Source organism: Eretmochelys imbricata, chromosome 13 (genome assembly GCF_965152235.1).
Source record: "Eretmochelys imbricata isolate rEreImb1 chromosome 13, rEreImb1.hap1, whole genome shotgun sequence".
NCBI classification, from domain to species: Eukaryota; Metazoa; Chordata; order Testudines; family Cheloniidae; genus Eretmochelys; species Eretmochelys imbricata.
Genome location: NC_135584.1, coordinates 40,856,498 through 40,875,118, shown reverse-complemented (window position 1 = coordinate 40,875,118; position 18,621 = coordinate 40,856,498).

The following is an 18,621-nucleotide window of genomic DNA, read 5'->3' as shown; positions in this document are numbered from 1 at the left end:
TCCTTATTTACAGTGGGATTTTCAAAGCCCAGTAAAAGATTGGGATTCTTAATTCTTATTCATTTGGGCAACCACGTCCCTTAGGAGGCTTTGAAAAAAAATTCAGCCTGGTAAGAGCTTTGTGCAAAGGACGGTCTCACAGGGCTGAGGCCTGACACTCGGCTGGGTCCTCTTGGTGTTATTGCAACACAAACAATATTACCCTGAAACCTTTTCTATCAGTGACACGACAAGTGGAATTCCAACATTCTGAGCTCAAGCTTAAGTTCACTTTTTCTATCTAGATAATTATATAGACCCCATCTATATGGTCTATTTCTCTTCATTAATCATCATGCTCTCCTTATGGAGATCTCTTCTCTTCCTCTCTGCTCTCTCAGGTGTGTTCCTGTTCCCTAGAGTTATATCAATAAACAGTTAGGTTATATATTGTACTATGCACTGGGGACATTACTGGTATCTTCTGTGTTCCCAGGTGTCCGGTGTGATGTGGAGCTGGTGGAGTCCAGTGGTGGATTCAGAAACTCAGGAGAATCCCTAAAACATTCTTGCAAAGCCTCCGGGTTCACTTTCAGCAGCTATTGAATGGACTGGGTGTGTCATGCTCTGGGGAAAGGGCTGCAGTGGGCAGCCAGCATTAGGCAGGATGGGGGAGATAGCTACTATACAGATTCGGTCAGAGGGTGAGTTACCATCTGCAGGGACAATCCCAACAACCTGCTGTATCTGCAAATGAGCGGCCTGAAGACACTGCTGGGTATTACTGTGCGAGAGACACACAGTGAGAAAAAAAATCCACGCACGGCCATGCAAAAACCCCAGGGACAGCACAGAGAAAGGCTGTCATTCGCTCACCATTAAGAATGAGATTTTTTCCCAAGCTACCGAAAGAAGTTATTGGGGTTCTCAAACTTCATTGCACCACAACCCCCTTCTAACAACAACAATTACACTTCCCAGGAGTGACCAAAGCCTCAATCAACCCGATCCCAGCTACCCCAGGCAGGGAGGCCAAAGGTCTTCAACCCTATGCAGGGGGCCTGTAATCTGAACCCTGCAGCCCAGGGATGAAGCCGAAGCCTGAGCACCCCCGGCACAAGGTCGCAGGGCTCAGCCTATGGCTTCAGCCCTGGGATTTGGCCCCAGGCCCCAGCAAGTCTAACGACAGCCCTGGAAACCCCATTAAAATGAGGTCGCAACCCACTTTGGGGTCCTGAACCACAGTTTGTGAACCACTGACTTATATTCACAATTTGCAATTCCAGATCACATTGGTGGCTTTGAAATTCTTAACCTAAGTGGCCAACTACAAGACAAGTTGGCATTCTTGGTAACACTTGACATTGCTTAGTTTTTCTGTACATTCATAGGATGCACACAGACATTCCTATGTACTTAATACATTGAAGAGAACTCCCGGGATTCATACAAGGGAGGGCTGGGTCAGGAGGTCACAAGAATCTAGTGTTACCTCCTGTTTGTATATAACACAGACATATAACATCTATCACCTGTTCACTGAATGTTCACATCAAACCTTCTCATTGCTACCATAAGGAGGAGGGATGTGAAGTCAAACTTCCAGATAACAGTAGCGAAAGGCACTTCAGAGAGAGAAATTTCTTATGAATAGGACCAGGGATGGATTTTTTGCAGTACAGTGAAAAATCTCTGGAGGAAGTTATAAAACCAAATCAGCCTTTCAAGAAGCCCCCCTACCCCACGGTTTACAGGAGACAAAAATAACCAAGATACATAAATCTAAAGGAAGAACAGGGGGAAATCGTTTCTGTGTTTACCAAAGGGACAGGCCCATATGGGGGCAGCAAAGAGTCATAATAGCTTAAAAAGAGTTTCTTCCCAAAGACTGAACCTCGGAATAATCACAAGGAATTATTGTCCACAGCACTGAAGGCTGGAATTTTCAAAGTCAGGGTTTGCCCACCCACATCCCTTTCAAATCAATGGGAATTGAGCATCCAGCGCTCTTTGGAGGTTTTGGAAATCACAGCTCACATACATATTTCACCAGTGAAGAGGGCTGGGGTTGATACATTCATTGACAGTGGGTTATTTTGGTTTCCTATCCATTGGGTGTTACTAAAGTGTAACCCACTATTAGGCACCTTAACACATGAGTTTACCAATTATCTGTCAGCTCACACTGAAGTCCCCGCTGAGGTCAAAGTGACTTTAGTGTTTTCCTGGATTAGGGCCCAAATTGTGTTAACATGCTCTAGACTCCTCCAGGACTGTGTCCCTCTAAACTCTCAGGTCATTTATTTGTAAAGGCGGGTGAAGCTGAGGTTTAGTCAAAAGATTGAGCAATGCCCACATGCAAATGAAGTAGGAAAACTGACTGATAAAGGAAAGCAGGCGACCGTCACAGAAGAGCCGCCAGCAGAGGAAGGGTCACTGCTTTGCAGCCCGCCAGGTTGTTGTGGAGACTGAAAATAACCTGTCTGGGGTTCTTCTTTTTAGCAGCTTTCCCAGGTAAGTGGATGAACCTACAGGTGTCTGGTTAGGACGGCTGGGCTAGGCTAGGGAAGATGGTTTTAAGGCAAAGACATAGCAGGGGCATTCAGGAATTCTGGATTCGAAATCCGAGCTCTGAACAAATCACAGTGTGGAATTTTAAAGCCCCCTAGTTGATCTGGATACCAAATTTCCCTTCATCTTTAATGGGAAGTAGGTGTCCAAATCCCTTAAACAGGGGGATGACTGTACTTCCCTACTTCACAGGAGGGTGGTGCGGATGAATTCATTATTACATACAAGCAGATCAGAAACAGTTGTGAGGAGGGCAACAGAAGGACTTGGAGAAACCTTGGGAGAGGAGGAAAACAATGGCATTAACTGGGTTTTTATTGTTGTTTGTTGACAGGTGTCAGCTCCCAGATCCAGCTGACCCAGTCTGGGGCAGAAATCAAGAAGCCTGGAGAGTCTGTGAGGGTGACATGTAAAACCTCCGGCTACACTTTTACCAGCTACAACATTCACTGGGTACGACAGGCTCCTGGGAAAGGACTAGAGTGGATAGGATACATCTATCCCGGTGATGGTGGCACTGGCTATGCCCAGACCTTCCAGAGGTGACTCACCATCACCAGGGACACCTCCATGAGCACAGCCTATCTACAGCTGGGCAGCCTGAGAACAGATGACACAGCCATGTATTACTGTGCTAGGGACACAGTGACACAAACCCTATCTACAGCAATTCAAAAACCCTCAGTGAGAAAACCCAAGTCTCCGACAAACACTGCAGCCTTTAGTCCCTCCAGAGAGCATTTGCCCATGTAAACAGACAGGGGGTAATGCCTCCTCAAACGTCTTAGGCTCCTAACTCACTTAAACCTCATTGTAAGTCGATTTTTCTTCTGTTTCCTTTGTGGTTTCTCAAAATGTGGAGTCAGCTCCTGTGACACAGTCACCTATCACAGCAGCAAAACGGTCCTGGGTGAACGCCCTGAGCACCAGGCTACGGGGCATTTGGGGAGGGGTCTTTCAATCTCTCCTGTTCATGCTGTTCTACAAAGACTAAGTTAATACCCATTTGGTCTGAAAGAGAATGGGATGTGCTGGGGTGTCCGTACCCCAAATGTCAATCTGCCCTTGACAGTCAAAGACGTGGCTCAAGTCCCAGCTCCCACATCAGGCAGAGGGAAGAAAATGACCCTGGCTCTCCCACGTCCTAGGCAAGTGCTCTAACCTCTAGATTAAAAGCTAAGGGAAGCACCACCAACTCCTTCTCTGGCATAAGTGGTTGTGGGGAAGTGAGAGTTAAGTAACAGCTAAGGCACCTAACTCCAGGAGAGGGCCATGAATCCCAACTGGGGTGAGGCACCTGACTCTCTTTCACTGATGGGACTTAGGACCCAACCCCTCCTCAGCATTTCCTAGTGGGTAGGTCAGACAGCTCCCCGCTCAGTGAATTTTCTTTTGCAGATTCCCCTTATCAAGCCCCTAAGTCTCCTCTAGACATACATCCTTACCTCTAGGGCAGCCCCACCTGCCCAGATGGGGAGTTACAGGAGACTTTTCTGCTCACATCCCTCTGGTGGTCATTTCTCAGCAGCAAGTGTCTCAGGCAGTGTCTTCTCCAGGTTCTCCCACTGGGCCTCCTAGGTCTCAACCCAAGCCCCACAGCTGTTCAGTCCCATTCTAGGGGGCAACTCTGAACCAAATGTCCTTCCCCATCCCACTCAGCTTCATTTCAGTTCCTCCTCTTATGAGTGTAGAGGGCTCCCACTGGGAGCCCAAGTGCCCTTTAAACTAGCCTTCTACCCTTCATGGCCTTCTAGCTCACTCCCTGGTCCTCACAAACCCTACCTCAGGGCTCCATCTCACTCTAGCCCCCCAGGAGTTAATCCCTCTCCTGTAGCTCTGTTTTCTGGCCACAGCCTGTCCCCAACTAACTAAACCTTCCTCCAGCAACTCTGCCTAGATCCCCTCCCTCTAGGCCTCTGCTGAGCTCCCAGCTCTATTGAAGCAATGCTCTCACTCACCACGACAGCCAGGCTCAATCTTTCTAATGAAGCCCCATTACACCCAGCTGGGGTCACTAATGAGCTCCTATGTTCCCAGCTCATCAGTGAGGCTGAGGAATAGCTGGAAAGTCATGGGCCAGGCAGAGCCCAGCTTGCCTCAAAAGGCCAATCAGCCTGTGACATCTGCCCACGTGTTTCATAGGGCTGGAGGTGCCTAACTCAGGGGGTTGGATTGCACTAGCTGGCAGGGTCTTAAAGTTAGGTAGTCCAAGCTTCAGCCACACTCTCCTTTGTGTTCCAAGGCCCTAAAGGGGCAGGTAGGCACTTACGTGGATTTTCACTGGATTGATCCCATGGTCCAAAGTGATTTAGGCACACAGGACCCATTGCAAGTCAAATCTCACCATGAACTTTCACCCAAACCCTTTCATTGATTTTCATAGAATAATAGAATATCAGGGTTGGAAGGGACCTCAGAAGGTCATTTAGTCCAACCCCCTGCTCAAAGCAGGACCAATCCCCAATTTTTGCCCCAGATCCCTAAATGGCCCCCTCAAGGATTGAACTCACAACCCTGAGTTTAGCAGACCAATGCTCAAACAATTGAGCTATCCCTGCCCAATCTTTATGATTTCAGTGCCCGTCTGGGGGTGGATCCCACATTCCCAATTCAAAGTGTGTCCTGCTTCAATCTTATTGCACTTTTGGAAGGCGTGAATTCAACAGAGGAGGTCGTTATTTCACTGTAAATTTGTGAGAAGACCAGTCCTGGCCCCAGGGCTTTAACCACAAGCCCATCTGGTCCCTCTGCGTGCTTGAATCAAAATACTGTAAATTCAGCCTTCTGCTTAAAGCCTGAGCTCCTAAAGACACTTTACAAATTACCTCCCCTCTTTCTGTAGCCAAGAATCTATTTCTTTTCATCCATCACCATTATCAGGAGCTCCTTCTCTGGATTTCTTCTTTTCCTCCCAGCTCCCTGGGGGGTGTTGTTCTTCCATAGAAATATTTCCAGAAAGAGAGTTAGAATGTACTTATTGTATGTATGCCTTGGGTACATTACGTGCATGTTTTTGTGTTTGCAGATGTCTAATGCGACGTAGGGCTGGCAAAGGACTAAAAAAAAAAAAAAAAAAAAAAAAGGAGACTCCTTAACAGTCTCCTGCAAAGACTCTGGTTCACTTTCACTGGCTATTGGATGAAACGGGTACCTCAGGCTCCAGGGAACGGGCTGCAGTGGTTAGCTGACATTAAGTAGGATTCAAGTGAAACGTACTCTGTAGACTCAGTCAAAGGACAATTCACCATCCCCAGGGAGAATCCCAACTCCCTGCTCTGTTTGCAAATGAGCAGACTGAAGCCACCGCCCTGTATTACTGGGCCAGAGACACAATGAGACTAAATCCGCCCAGGCGCAGACAAAACGCCCAGACAAAAACTCGCTCGGTGCTGCACCGGGGAAGTTTTCACTGGCTAACGTTAAGAATAAGATCTCCACGCTCCCTGAGGGAGTTCAACGCACACTTTGAGTTTCCAGCTCCGCTAATTGGCTTTGAAACTTCGCCTAGGTGGCCAGCTGCTAGGCAAGTTCTCATTGTTGGCTATGGCTATAATTGCTTTCTTTGGCTGTTCATTCAGACAGCAGAGAGCAAGACGTCTGTCCATACAGAGCAAACTGAACAGGGCTTCTTCGAGTCCCACGCTCCAAACCGAGAAATGAACATCTTGTCCGATCCCCTGCACCACACCCCTTCCGCGGGTTCAGGTAAAACCTCCTTCCTCTGCTGCTGTGACAGGGATGGCTCTGGGATCCTGAGCTGCCAGATTACAGTGGTGACAGACACAAACAAGAGGGAGAGGGAAAGAGAAAGGGAGAGAGATTTTCCATGGTTTAAGATAAATCCCCAGAGTCACTTTCAAAATCTAAATCAGCATTTAAAGAAAAAACAACGACGGATATTTTCTGGCCGACAAGACACAAAACACTCTCCAACATTAAATAAAAGCGAAAGCAAGGTCCGGGGCAGCAAAATGTCCTGTGTAAGAACAAGGAGAAATTTTTCATAAAAAGTGAACCCGGAAACACTCAAGAGGATTTTCTCCTCTGATACATAAGGCCGGGATTTTCAAAGCCAGGATTTGGTCACAAACCAAAGTTGTGAAAAGATTGGAAAGTAAGTACCTGGCATTCCCAGGGGGTTGTGGAAATCACAGCTCACCTACACATTTCAGCAAAGAAGGGCGCTCATGTTCATAGCTTCAGTTAGTGCATTTTTTTTTTTCATATCCACAGGTTATTTCATTCTAGTAACCCAATGTCAAGCATCTTAACATTCGGGCTTCCCGTTCATCTCTCAATTTACACTGAAATCCCATTGAGATCAGCATCTTTCATGCTTTCCTGAATGGGGGCATGAATTCCATTGCAATGGCCTCAAGATTTCCATGATTCTGTCACTCCGGGTTCTGAGGTCGTTTATTTGCCAAGCTCGGCGCCGCTGCGCTTTATTCAAATACCTTGGCAATGACCAAATGCAAATGAAGTCGGGAAACTTCCTGATAAAGGAGAGCTACTGATCCACACTGGAAATCTGCCGGGGCAGCCAGACAGTTCACAGTCGTTGCACCACACAAGGTGGTTGGGTAGAATTAAAATGTAGTGTCTGGGGTTCCTTGTCCTTTTGGCAGCCTTCTCCGGTAAGTGGAGGAAACTGACAAGCAGCTATTTAGGACAGCAAGTGTAGCAACGAATGGTTTTCTGGTTAAGATAGAATTATTGAGTGCCAGTCTTCTGTGTTTGAACCCTGCATCTTTCACATGTGACTTGAAACCAGTCATTGAATGTGAAAAGTTACCTAAGGGATCTGGGTGCTAAATTCCTGTTGGTTTTACTGGGAGCTAGGTGTCAATATCCCTTAGGCATTTGGAAAATCCCAGGCTGAATCTCTGTGTGACTCAGTTTCCTGTCGGTAAAATGGGGTAACAGCACATCCCTACCTCAGCAGGGTGATGTGGGGATAAATTCATATGTACACCAGGAGCTCAGATAATTCTATGGTGGGGGGAGCAATAGAAGGATCAATCTGGGAAGAGAAGGGGGAAAAGAGAGAGAAACTAATCATATTTTTCTTCCTTATTGTTACTCCTTTTCAGGTGTCAGGTCCCAGATCCAGCTGACCCAGTCTGGGGCAGAAATCAAGAAGCCTGGAGAGTCTGTGAAGGTGATATGTAAAACCTCCCGCTACACCTTTACCAGCTATGGCATGCACTGGGCACAATGCCATCCACAGCCTCAGAAACAACTCTGACATCATAATCAAAAAGGCTGACAAAGGAGGTGCTGTTGTCATCATGAATAGATCGGAATATGAACAAGAGGCTGCTCGGCAGGTCTCCAACACCACTTTCTACAAGCCATTACGCTCTGATCCTACTGAGGATTACCAAAAGAAACTACACCATTTGCTCAAGAAACTCCCCGAAAAAGCACAAGAACAAATCCACACAGACACACCCATGGAACCCCAACTTGGGGCATTCTATCTGCTACCCAAAATCCATGAACCTGGAAATCCTGGGCACCCCATCATCTCAGGCATTGGCACCCTGACAGCAGGATTGTCTGGCTACGTAGACTCCCTCCTCAGGCCCTATGCTACCAGCACTCACAGCTATCTTCGAGACACCACTGACTTCCTGAGGAAACTTCAATCCATAGGTGATCTTCCTGAAAAAAACATCCTGGCCACTATGGATGCAGAAGCCCTCTACACCAACATTCCACGCAAAGATGGACTACAAGCTGTCAGGAATAGTATCCCCGATAATGTCACGGCAAACCTAGTGGCTGAACTTTGTGACTTTGTCCTCACCCATAACTATTTCACATTTGGGGAAAATGTATACCTTCAAATCAGCGGCACTGCTATGGGTACCAGCATGGCCCCACAGTATGCCAACATTTTTGTGGCTGACTTAAAACAACGCTTCCTCAGCTCTCGTCCCCTAATCCCCCTACTCTACTTGTGCTACACTGATGACATCTTCATCATCTGGACCCATGGAAAAGAAGCCCTGGAGGAATTCCACCATGATTTCAACAATTTCCATCCCACCATCAACCTCAGCCTGGTCCAGTCCACAAAAGAGATCCACTTCCTGGACACTACAGTGCTAATAAGTGACGGTCACATAAATACCACCCTATACTGGAAACCTACTGACTGCTATTCCTACCTACGTGCCTCCAGGTTCACCCTGACCACACCACACGATCCATTGTCTACAGCCAAGCTCTGCGATACAACCACATTTGCTCCAACCCCTCAGACAGAGGCAAACACCTACAAGATCTCTATCAAGCATTCTTACAACTACAATACCCATCTGCTGAAGTGAAGAAACAGATTGACAGAGCCAGAAGAGTACCCAGAAGTCACCAACTACAGGACAGGCCCAACAAAGAAAAGAACAGAACGCCACTAGCTGTCACCTTCAGCCCCCAACTAAAACCTCTCCAATGCATTATCAAAGATCTACAACCTATCCTGAAGGATGACCCATCACTGGTCACTCGATTTCTGACCTCAGAGTGAGTATCGTTCAACAAAAATACTTCGAAAACAGACTCCAACAAGAGACTGCTGAATTGGAATTAATTTGCAAATTGGATACAATTAAGTTAGGCTTGAATAGAGACTGGGAGTGGTTGAGTCATTATATTAAGTGAAACTACTTCCCCTTGTTTATTCCTCCCCCCCCCCCCCCCCCCCCGTTCCTCAGACGTTCTTGTTAACTCCTGGAAATGTGCTGGGAATGGCCCACCTTGATTATCACTTGAAAAGGTTTTCTCTCCCCCCACCCCACTCTCCTGCTGGTAATAGCTCATCTTAAGTGATCACTCTCCTTACAATGTATATTTATATATGGTTTGTGTGTATAAAAACATCTTCTGTATTTTCCACAGCATGCATCCGATGAAGTGAGCTGTAGCTCACGAAAGCTTATGCTCAAATAAACTGGTTAGTCTCTAAGGTGCCACAAGTACTCCTTTTCTTTTTGTGAATACAGACTAACACGGCTGTTACTCTGAAACCAAGGGGGTGGGTTTTCATCAAGCAGAAACAAACGGAACTTTCACACTGTAGCCTGGATAGTCATGAAACTGGTTTTCAAAGCTTCTCTGAAGTGCAGCATACCTTGCTGTGCTCTTCTCATCACCTTGGTGTCTGGCTGCGCGCAATCAGCAGCCAGGTGATTTGCCTCAACCTCCCACCCCGCCATAAACATCTTCCCCCTTACTCTCACAGATATTGTGGAGCACACAGCAAGCAGACATGGGAATATTGATTTCTCTGAGATCTAACAGAGTCAGTAAACTGCACCAGCGAGCTTTTAAACATCCAAATGCACATTCTACCACCATTCTGCACTTGCTCAGCCTATAGATGAACTGCTCCTTACTACTGTCCAGGGTACCTGTGTATGTCTTCATGAGCCATGGCATTAAGGGGTAGGCTGGGTCCTCAAGGAGAACTGTAGGCATTTCAACATCCCCAATGGTTATTTTCTGGTCTGGGAAGTAAATCCCTTCCTGCAGCTGTTCAAACAGACCAGAGTTCCTGAAGATGCAAGCGTTGTGTACCTTTCCCTGCCATATGGGAATGAGGGGCGATCAACAGGTTATCTCAAGTGCTTATATACAAATGCACAAAGCCTTGGAAACAAGCAGGGAGAACTGGAGGTCCTGGTGATGTCAAGGAACTATGATGTGATTGGAATCACGGAGACTTGGTGGGATAACTCACATGACTGGAGTACTGTCATGGATGGTTATAAACTGTTCAGGAAGGACAGGCAGGGCAGAAAAGGTGGGGGAGTAGCACTGTATGTAAGGGAGCAGTATGACTGCTCAGAGCTCTGGTACGAAACTGTAGAAAAACCTGAGTGTCTCTGGATTAAGTTTAGAAGTGTGTGCAACAAGAGTGATGCAGTGGTGGGAGTCTGCTATAGACCACCGGACCAGGGGGATGAGGTAGATGAGGCTTTCTTCCGGCAGCTCACGGAAGCTACTAGATCGCATGCCCTGATTCTCATGGGTGACTTTAATTTTCCTGATATCTGCTGGGAGAGCAATACTGCGGTGCATAGACAATCCAGGAAGTTTTTGGAAAGCATAGGGGACAATTTCCTGGCGCAAGTGCTAGAGGAGCCAACTAGGGGGGGCGCTTTTCTTGACCTGCTGCTCACAAACCGGGTAGAATTAGTGGGGGAAGCAAAAGTGGATGGGAATCTGGGAGGCAGTGACCATGAGTTGGTTGAGTTCAGGATCCTGACGCAGGGAAGAAAGGTAAGCAGCAGGATACGGACCCTGGACTTCAGGAAAGCAGACTTCGACTCCCTCAGGGAATGGATGGGTAGGATCCCCTGGGGGACTAACATGAAGGGGAAAGGAGTCCAGGAGAGCTGGCTGTATTTCAAGGAATCCCTGTTGAGGTTACAGGGACAAACCATCCCAATGAGTCAAAAGAATAGTAAATATGGCAGGCGACCAGCTTGGCTTAATGGTGAAATCCTAGCGGATCTTAAACATAAAAAAGAAGCTTACAAGAAGTGGAAGGTTGGACATATGACCAGGGAAGAGTATAAAAATATTGCTCGGGCATGTAGGAATGAAATCAGGAGGGCCAAATCGCACCTGGAGCTGCAGCTAGCGAGAGATGTCAAGAGTAACAAGAAGGGTTTTTTCAGGTATGTTGGCAACAAGAAGAAAGCCAAGGAAAGTGTGGGCCCCTTACTGAATGAGGGAGGCAACCTAGTGACAGAGGATGTGGAAAAAGCTAATGTACTCAATGCTTTTTTTGCCTCTGTCTTCACGAACAAGGTCAGCTCCCAGACTGCTGCGCTGGGCATCACAAAATGGGGAAGAGATGGCCAGCCCTCTGTGGAGATAGAGGTGGTTAGGGACTATTTAGAAAAGCTGGACGTGCACAAGTCCATGGGGCCGGACGAGTTGCATCCGAGAGTGCTAAAGGAATTGGCGGCTGTGATTGCAGAGCCATTGGCCATTATCTTTGAAAACTCGTGGCGAACCGGGGAAGTCCCGGATGACTGGAAAAAGGCTAATGTAGTGCCAATCTTTAAAAAAGGGAAGAAGGAGGATCCTGGGAACTACAGGCCAGTCAGCCTCACCTCAGTCCCTGGAAAAATCATGGAGCAGGTCCTCAAAGAATCAATCCTGATGCACTTGCATGAGAGGAAAGTGATCAGGAACAGCCAGCATGGATTCACCAAGGGAAGGTCATGCCTGACTAATCTAATCGCCTTTTATGATGAGATTACTGGTTCTGTGGATGAAGGGAAAGCAGTGGATGTATTGTTTCTTGACTTTAGCAAAGCTTTTGACACGGTCTCCCACAGTATTCTTGTCAGCAAGTTAAGGAAGTATGGGCTGGATGAATGCACTATAAGGTGGGTAGAAAGCTGGCTAGATTGTCGGGCTCAACGGGTAGTGATCAATGGCTCCATGTCTAGTTGGCAGCCGGTATCAAGTGGAGTGCCCCAAGGGTCGGTCCTGGGGCCGGTTTTGTTCAATATCTTCATAAATGATCTGGAGGATGGTGTGGATTGCACTCTCAGCAAATTTGCGGATGATACTAAGCTGGGAGGAGTGGTAGATACGCTGGAGGGGAGGGATAGGATACAGAAGGACCTAGACAGATTGGAGGATTGGGCCAAAAGAAATCTGATGAGGTTCAATAAGGATAAGTGCAGGGTCCTGCACTTAGGATGGAAGAATCCAATGCACCGCTACAGACTAGGGACCGAATGGCTAGGCAGCAGTTCTGCGGAAAAGGACCTAGGGATGACAGTGGACGAGAAGCTGGATATGAGTCAGCAGTGTGCCCTTGTTGCCAAGAAGGCCAATGGCATTTTGGGATGTATAAGTAGGGGCATAGCGAGCAGATCGAGGGACGTGATCGTTCCCCTCTATTCGACATTGGTGAGGCCTCATCTGGAGTACTGTGTCCAGTTTTGGGCCCCACACTACAAGAAGGATGTGGATAAATTGGAGAGAGTCCAGCGAAGGGCAACAAAAAGGGCAGGGGAAAGGAAGTCCAAAAGTTCTATGAAAGTGCCCTTATGCATGCAAAAGTTTTGCAGCCACTGAGAATCATTCCAGACCTGCAACACTTGCAGTCCCACCAGTCTCTGCTTGTTTCCCAGGCCCAGAATTGGTGTTCCACAGCATGAGCCTGCCCCATTGCCACCAGGATGTCCAAATTGCTGGGGCCAGTGCTTTGAGAGAAGTCTGTGTCCATTTCCTCGTCACTCTCTTCAGTGCGCTAACATCGCCTCCTTGCCTGCTTTTGCAGGTTCTGGTTCTGTACATACCGCAGGACAATGTGAGAGGTGTTTACAATGCTCATAACTGCTGCAGTGATCTGAGCAGGCTCCATGCTTGCTGCAGTATGGCATCTGCAGGAGAGCAGAGTTGCAGCAGAAGCGGTGGCTGATGATGGATGCCAGAAGAATAGATATTTATAGAGAACGATGAGAGGACCTGCGAGGTGGATTCATGAGAGCGGGAGAGCAGAGTTGCAGTGGAAGTGGTGGAGGACGACGGTTAGCACGGCACACATTTCCTGAGGAAGAACACACGCACCCAGGAGCCCATGACAGACAACATGGGGAAATTCGCTATTGAGACAAAGCAGCAGAGCAGAGTGGCAGCGGAAGCGGTGGAGGACGATGACGGTTAGCAGTCCTACTGCGCCGTCTGCTGACAGCAGTATGGCATCTGCAGGGAAAAAAGGCACAAAACGATTGCCTGCCATTCCTTTCATGGAGGGAGGGGAGACTGACAACGTACCCCAAACCACCTGCGACAATGTTTTTGCTCCACCGGGTGTTGGGAGTCAACCCAGAATTCCAATGGGCAGCAGAGATTGTGGGAACTGTGGGATAGCTACCCACAGTGCAACACTCCGAAAGTCGATGCTAGCCACGGTAATGTGGACGCACTCCCCTGACTTAATGCTCTTAGTGGGGGGACACACACAATCGACTGTATAAAATTGCTTCCTAAAACTCGACTTCTATAAATTCGACCTAATTTCGTAGTGTAGAAGTGGCCAAGCACAAGGCAAGCGGACATTCTTGAGAACATTTGACATTGCTCTGTTTTTCTGTTTTTCTGTTAATTCATAGGACATACACAGACATTCCTACGTACTCAGTACATTGAAGAGGACTCCCTTGCTTCAGACAACCTAGGGACAGATCAGGATATTACAAACCTCTAGTCTCACCTCCGGTTTGTGGATAACACGGCCCTGTAACATAATACTTGCTCACTGACTGCTCATACCAGACCTTCTTATTGACCTCACACCCATCCTTCTTAGTGTAGCCAGCTTCCAGAGAACTGCAGTGAAAGGCTCTTCAGAGAGAGATGTCTCCTGAATAGGCAGAGGGATGGACTTCTTGCAGTTCAGTGAAAACCCCTGGAAACAGTTCTAACACCAAATCAGCACACAAAGAAAAATCCTCTCACCTCAACCCCCTGCAGGGCTTACAGGAAACAAAAATGACCAAGTTATTAAACCGAAAGGAAGAAGAGGGGGAAACCGCTTCTATGTTTATCAAAGGAACAGACCCACTTGGGGGCAGCAAAGTGTCATGTTCGATTATGAAACATTTCTATCCAGAGACTGAACCCGGGAACAATCCCAAGGAATTACTGTCCACAGCACCGAAGGCTGGAATTTTTAAAGTCAGGGTTTGCCCACAAAAACCCCTTTCCAATCAGCGGGAACTGAGTATCCAGCGCTCCTCCGAGGTTTGGGAAATCACAGCTCACATCCCTATTTCACCAGTGAAGGGCGCTAGTGTTTATACATTCATTGATTCTATGGTATTTCAATTTTATATCCATTGGGTGTTACACCTTGGTAACCCACTATTAGGCGCCTTAACACACGAGTTTACCAATTATCTGTAAACTCATACTGAAGTCCCCCGATGTCAAATTGGATTTAGTGTTTTCCTGGATTGGGGCCCAAATTATATTAATTTGGTCCCCTTGATATCAACACACTTATGCTTTCCTGAATCGGGGCATAAATTCCATTGCAGTGACCTCCTGATTCCCCCTCAGCTTGTCACTCCGGGTTCTGAGGTCAGTTATTTGCCAGGGCCGGTGCCGCTGCGGTTTATTCAAATGCCTTAGCAATGATCACATGCAAATGAAGTAAGAAAACTTCCTGATAAAGGAGAGCGACTGATCCTCACTGGAAAGCCAGACAGTTCACAGTCGTTGCACCAGACAAGGCGGTTGGGTAGAATTAAAATGGCGTGTCTGGGGTTCCTCGTCCTTTTGGCAGCCTTCTCGGGTAAGTGGAGTAAACTGACAGGAGCTAGCTCGGACGGCGGGGGTTGCACACGATGGCTTTCTGGTTAAGATATAGGACTGCATCTCAATCATTCTGTGTTCAAATCCTGTTTCTTTCACATGTGCCTTGAAACCGGTCATTTAAAGTGAAAAGGTGCGGAAGGGATCTGGACGCCAAATTCTTGGTTTTACTGCAAAGTGAGTGTCAAAATCTCTTAAGCATCATGGACAATCCCAGGCTGAATCTCTGTGACTCAGTTTCCTATCGGTAAAATGGGATAACAGCACATCCCTACCTCAGCAGGGTGTTGTGGGGATAAATTCATAAGTACACCAGGAACTCAGATAATTCTGCGAGGGGCAGAGGAAGGGGCAATAGAAGGACCTGGAAACATCAAGGAAATGGAGTGGGGGAAAGAGGGAAATAAAGTGTATTTTTTCTTCTTATTTATTTACAGGTGTCAGGTCCCAGATTCAGCTGACGCAGTCTGGGGCAGAAATCAAGAAGCCTGGAGAGTCTGTGAAGGTGACATGTAAAACCTCTGGCTACACCTTTACCAGCTATTACATTAACTGGGTACGGCAGGCTCCCGGGAAAGGACTGGAGTGGATAGGATACATCAATCCCAGTAGCGGTGGCACTAGCTACGCCCAGGCCTTCCAGGGGCGATTCACCATCACCAGGGACACCTCCATGAGCACGGCCTATCTACAGCTGGGCATCCTGAGAACCGACGACACAGCCATGTATTACTGTGCTAGGGACACGGTGACACAAACCACACCTAGACCAATTCAAAAACCCTCCCGTGAGAGAACCTGGGTCTCCTGCGAACACTGCAGCCCTCAGCCACCCCGGATAACGGTGACCCCTGTGAACAGACTCTGGGTAATTATCCCCTAGTGACTTAGGATCAGTGAAAGCTAATGGGATTTAGATCCTTAAGTGCCTAAATCACTTTTCAAGCTAGGACTCTGTTCCCGGGACACAGTCAACATTAGCCGGAGGAGAAGGGGACCAGAAAAATCAGAGCCTTTGGAGAAGCTGGGTGTGCCAGGAAGCGTGTGTCTGCCGCAGGATGGGAGCCGTTCCCGGGGCGTTGACCCCCTGCCTTCGCCCACAGCTCCCGGGAGGGAAGGGAGTCCCGGCTATTAGACCCTGTTAGCGAACCTCGCTGGGAGTTAGAGGAGACTAAGGACCCACCCAAAACAGGCGCCTTGAACTCCGTCTGTGGGAGGAGAGCGAGCCCTGGGAAAGGGGGCTACCCAGGGAGTGCGAAGGAGGGAGGGCAGAAGGGGCGGTGGGCGGCGAGGTCTATGGGCCCGTGGTGCCTGGACACCAAGAATATTCCTGGCCCGGGGCCCGATCCAGCAATGTCTGAGGCCGGGTCTCTCCCTCTGCCCCGCCTTCTGCCCCCGAGTGCTCCCCGGCGGGTGATTTAAAGTGGCCCCGGGGCTTCCGCCCACCACCGGCAGCGCAGCGGAGCTGAGCGGGGTCCTGCCTGCTCGCTCCACTTGGCTGCCGGCAATGCCCTGCGGCCCCTGAGTGGGGTGGGTCGAGTCTGTGTCCTTGCTCTCTGCTCCCGCCCCAAGCGCCCCTGCAGCCAATAGGAAACCCGGCTCGCCCTACCTAGGAGCCCCAGATAAGCGCTGCATCCCCCACCCCCTCCCAGAGCCTGCACCCGCACCCCTTTCCCTCACACCCCCTCCCACCCCCAAACTCCCTCCCAGAGCCTGCCCCCTACCCCCAAACTCCCTCCCAGAGCCTGCACCCCCAGCCCACCCCAGAACCTTCACCCAAACTCCCTCCCAGAGCCTGCACCCTTCCTTCTCCCCAATCCCCTGTCCCCGCCCAGGGCCTGCACCCCAAACCTCCTCCCCCCACCCAAACTCCCTCCGAGAGCCTTAAGCAGGTGGGTGATGGAGTTTGTGGGGGGCGGGATTTGGGGGGGCAGGCTCTGCGCGTTCTGAGCACAACCAAAATGTCTACTAACCTGCCGCCCGCCTCCCCTCAGAAGAGGGTTGCTTAAATAAGGCCAGGTCCCTGTGTGCTGCCCCAGCGAAGAGAGGCAGCCCCGAGAAAGGTCGCACTGACTTTGGGCTCACAGGCTGGGGCTTCCCTTCTTAAAGAGAACATGGACACCTCAGAGGAAAAATACTTTGATTTCACTGAGCCCTGAAAACTTATGGGGTCAGTGGGATTCAGAGCCACTGAAGGGAAATCCGAATGAAATAAACACGCGGGCATTTTTAATAGATCTGCTCCATCTCCGTCTTTATGTTCCCCACCCCTTCTGTGGGGGCAGGTCGTCTTGTTTTACCAGTGAGTACCTGAGAATGGTCCCTAACTCCCTTAACAAATAGTCCCCGAGTGGCTAAGTGTTTTCCCCATGAGGAGAGGAGACACAATCTAACCCAGTAAAAGGACATCGGAGGCGAGGAGACAGGAGCCGTAACTGAAATGTCACACTTCTCAGAGCAGCCAGTGGCCGGAATTGTCAATGGAGATGAAGGGAATTAGGTGCCAAAATCCCAATGAAACCAAAGGGGATTTTGGTGTGGGGTTTTCATAACATCCAGCTGCCTCCTCAGTACAAGTCCTGTTTTCCTCTGCCCTCTGGAAATCACAGCCAGTGTCTGTCTGCTAATGACTCTTTGGGGCTGAGATTTGAAACCCAAAATACCGTTCCGATCAAGGGGACCCAGCTACACTAATCTACTCAGCAGCTCTGAGAAATCCCGGTCTCTTTAAACATCAGTTATACAGCTGTGCGGACACGCTGTGGGGTCTGTCTCACACACCCTAAGGGCGTCCAGGGCCCCATTATGCCGGGTGCCGCACTTCGCCCTGGGGACAGGCAGTCCCAGCGCTGAAGGGTTCACAATCCAAATACACCAGGCAGACACCAGCAGAGGCTCAGAGAGTTGACGTTACACCCCAGGGTGAACCAACAGGTCCACTGGAAACGCCGGGAGGAGAACCCAGGGCTGTTCTTTAGATCCCTTGTTTACAGATCATCCCTGAGGCCGCCTTGGCCCACGGATATTGTACAAGTATTAGATTTTGGGAAGGGTTTCTGCAGTGTGTGTGTGTGTGTGATTGTAATAGTTGTATCAATGCGCTCCCCAGGCTGGACACAGGTATAGCTGCTGAAATGTGCCTTATACTGGGATTTTGCATTCTCCTTCCCACCCAAGAACAGCCACACCAGCTGAAGGAACTTTATACTGATTCATAGACTCAGATTTCAAGGCCAGAAGGGAAGATCTTCATAACTTACTTTGCCCTCCTGTGTAACACTGGTATGTCTGTGTCCATATTAGGGGAGGAGTGTGTTGTACCCCCTGAATTATACCTTTATAGTTCCAATGGTACACCTTTTGTGTGTAGACAAGTGCTAAGAGTCTCAAAGCTGTCTAGGGGATTTAGACTCCAAGGGATAAATATTCAAAGGCACAAATGGCACTTAGGCCCTAACTCAATTGAAAATCAATGTGATTTTGATGCCCAAGTATTTGTAGCTTTGAAATAGCCACCTCAAGTCCCCATAGATTTGGAAGGGAACTGGGTATCCAAATCCCTTGGACAGCTCAGGAAAGTTCACCCTCTAGACCTGTTTTATGTTTCCCTTTAAATGCTAATTCTTTTCCTTGAATCCCATTTTGAATATTTTACCTAAATAAACTGCAGCTCACAATAGAATCGGGGCCTTCTCCTGATGTGCTACTGCAAGAGAT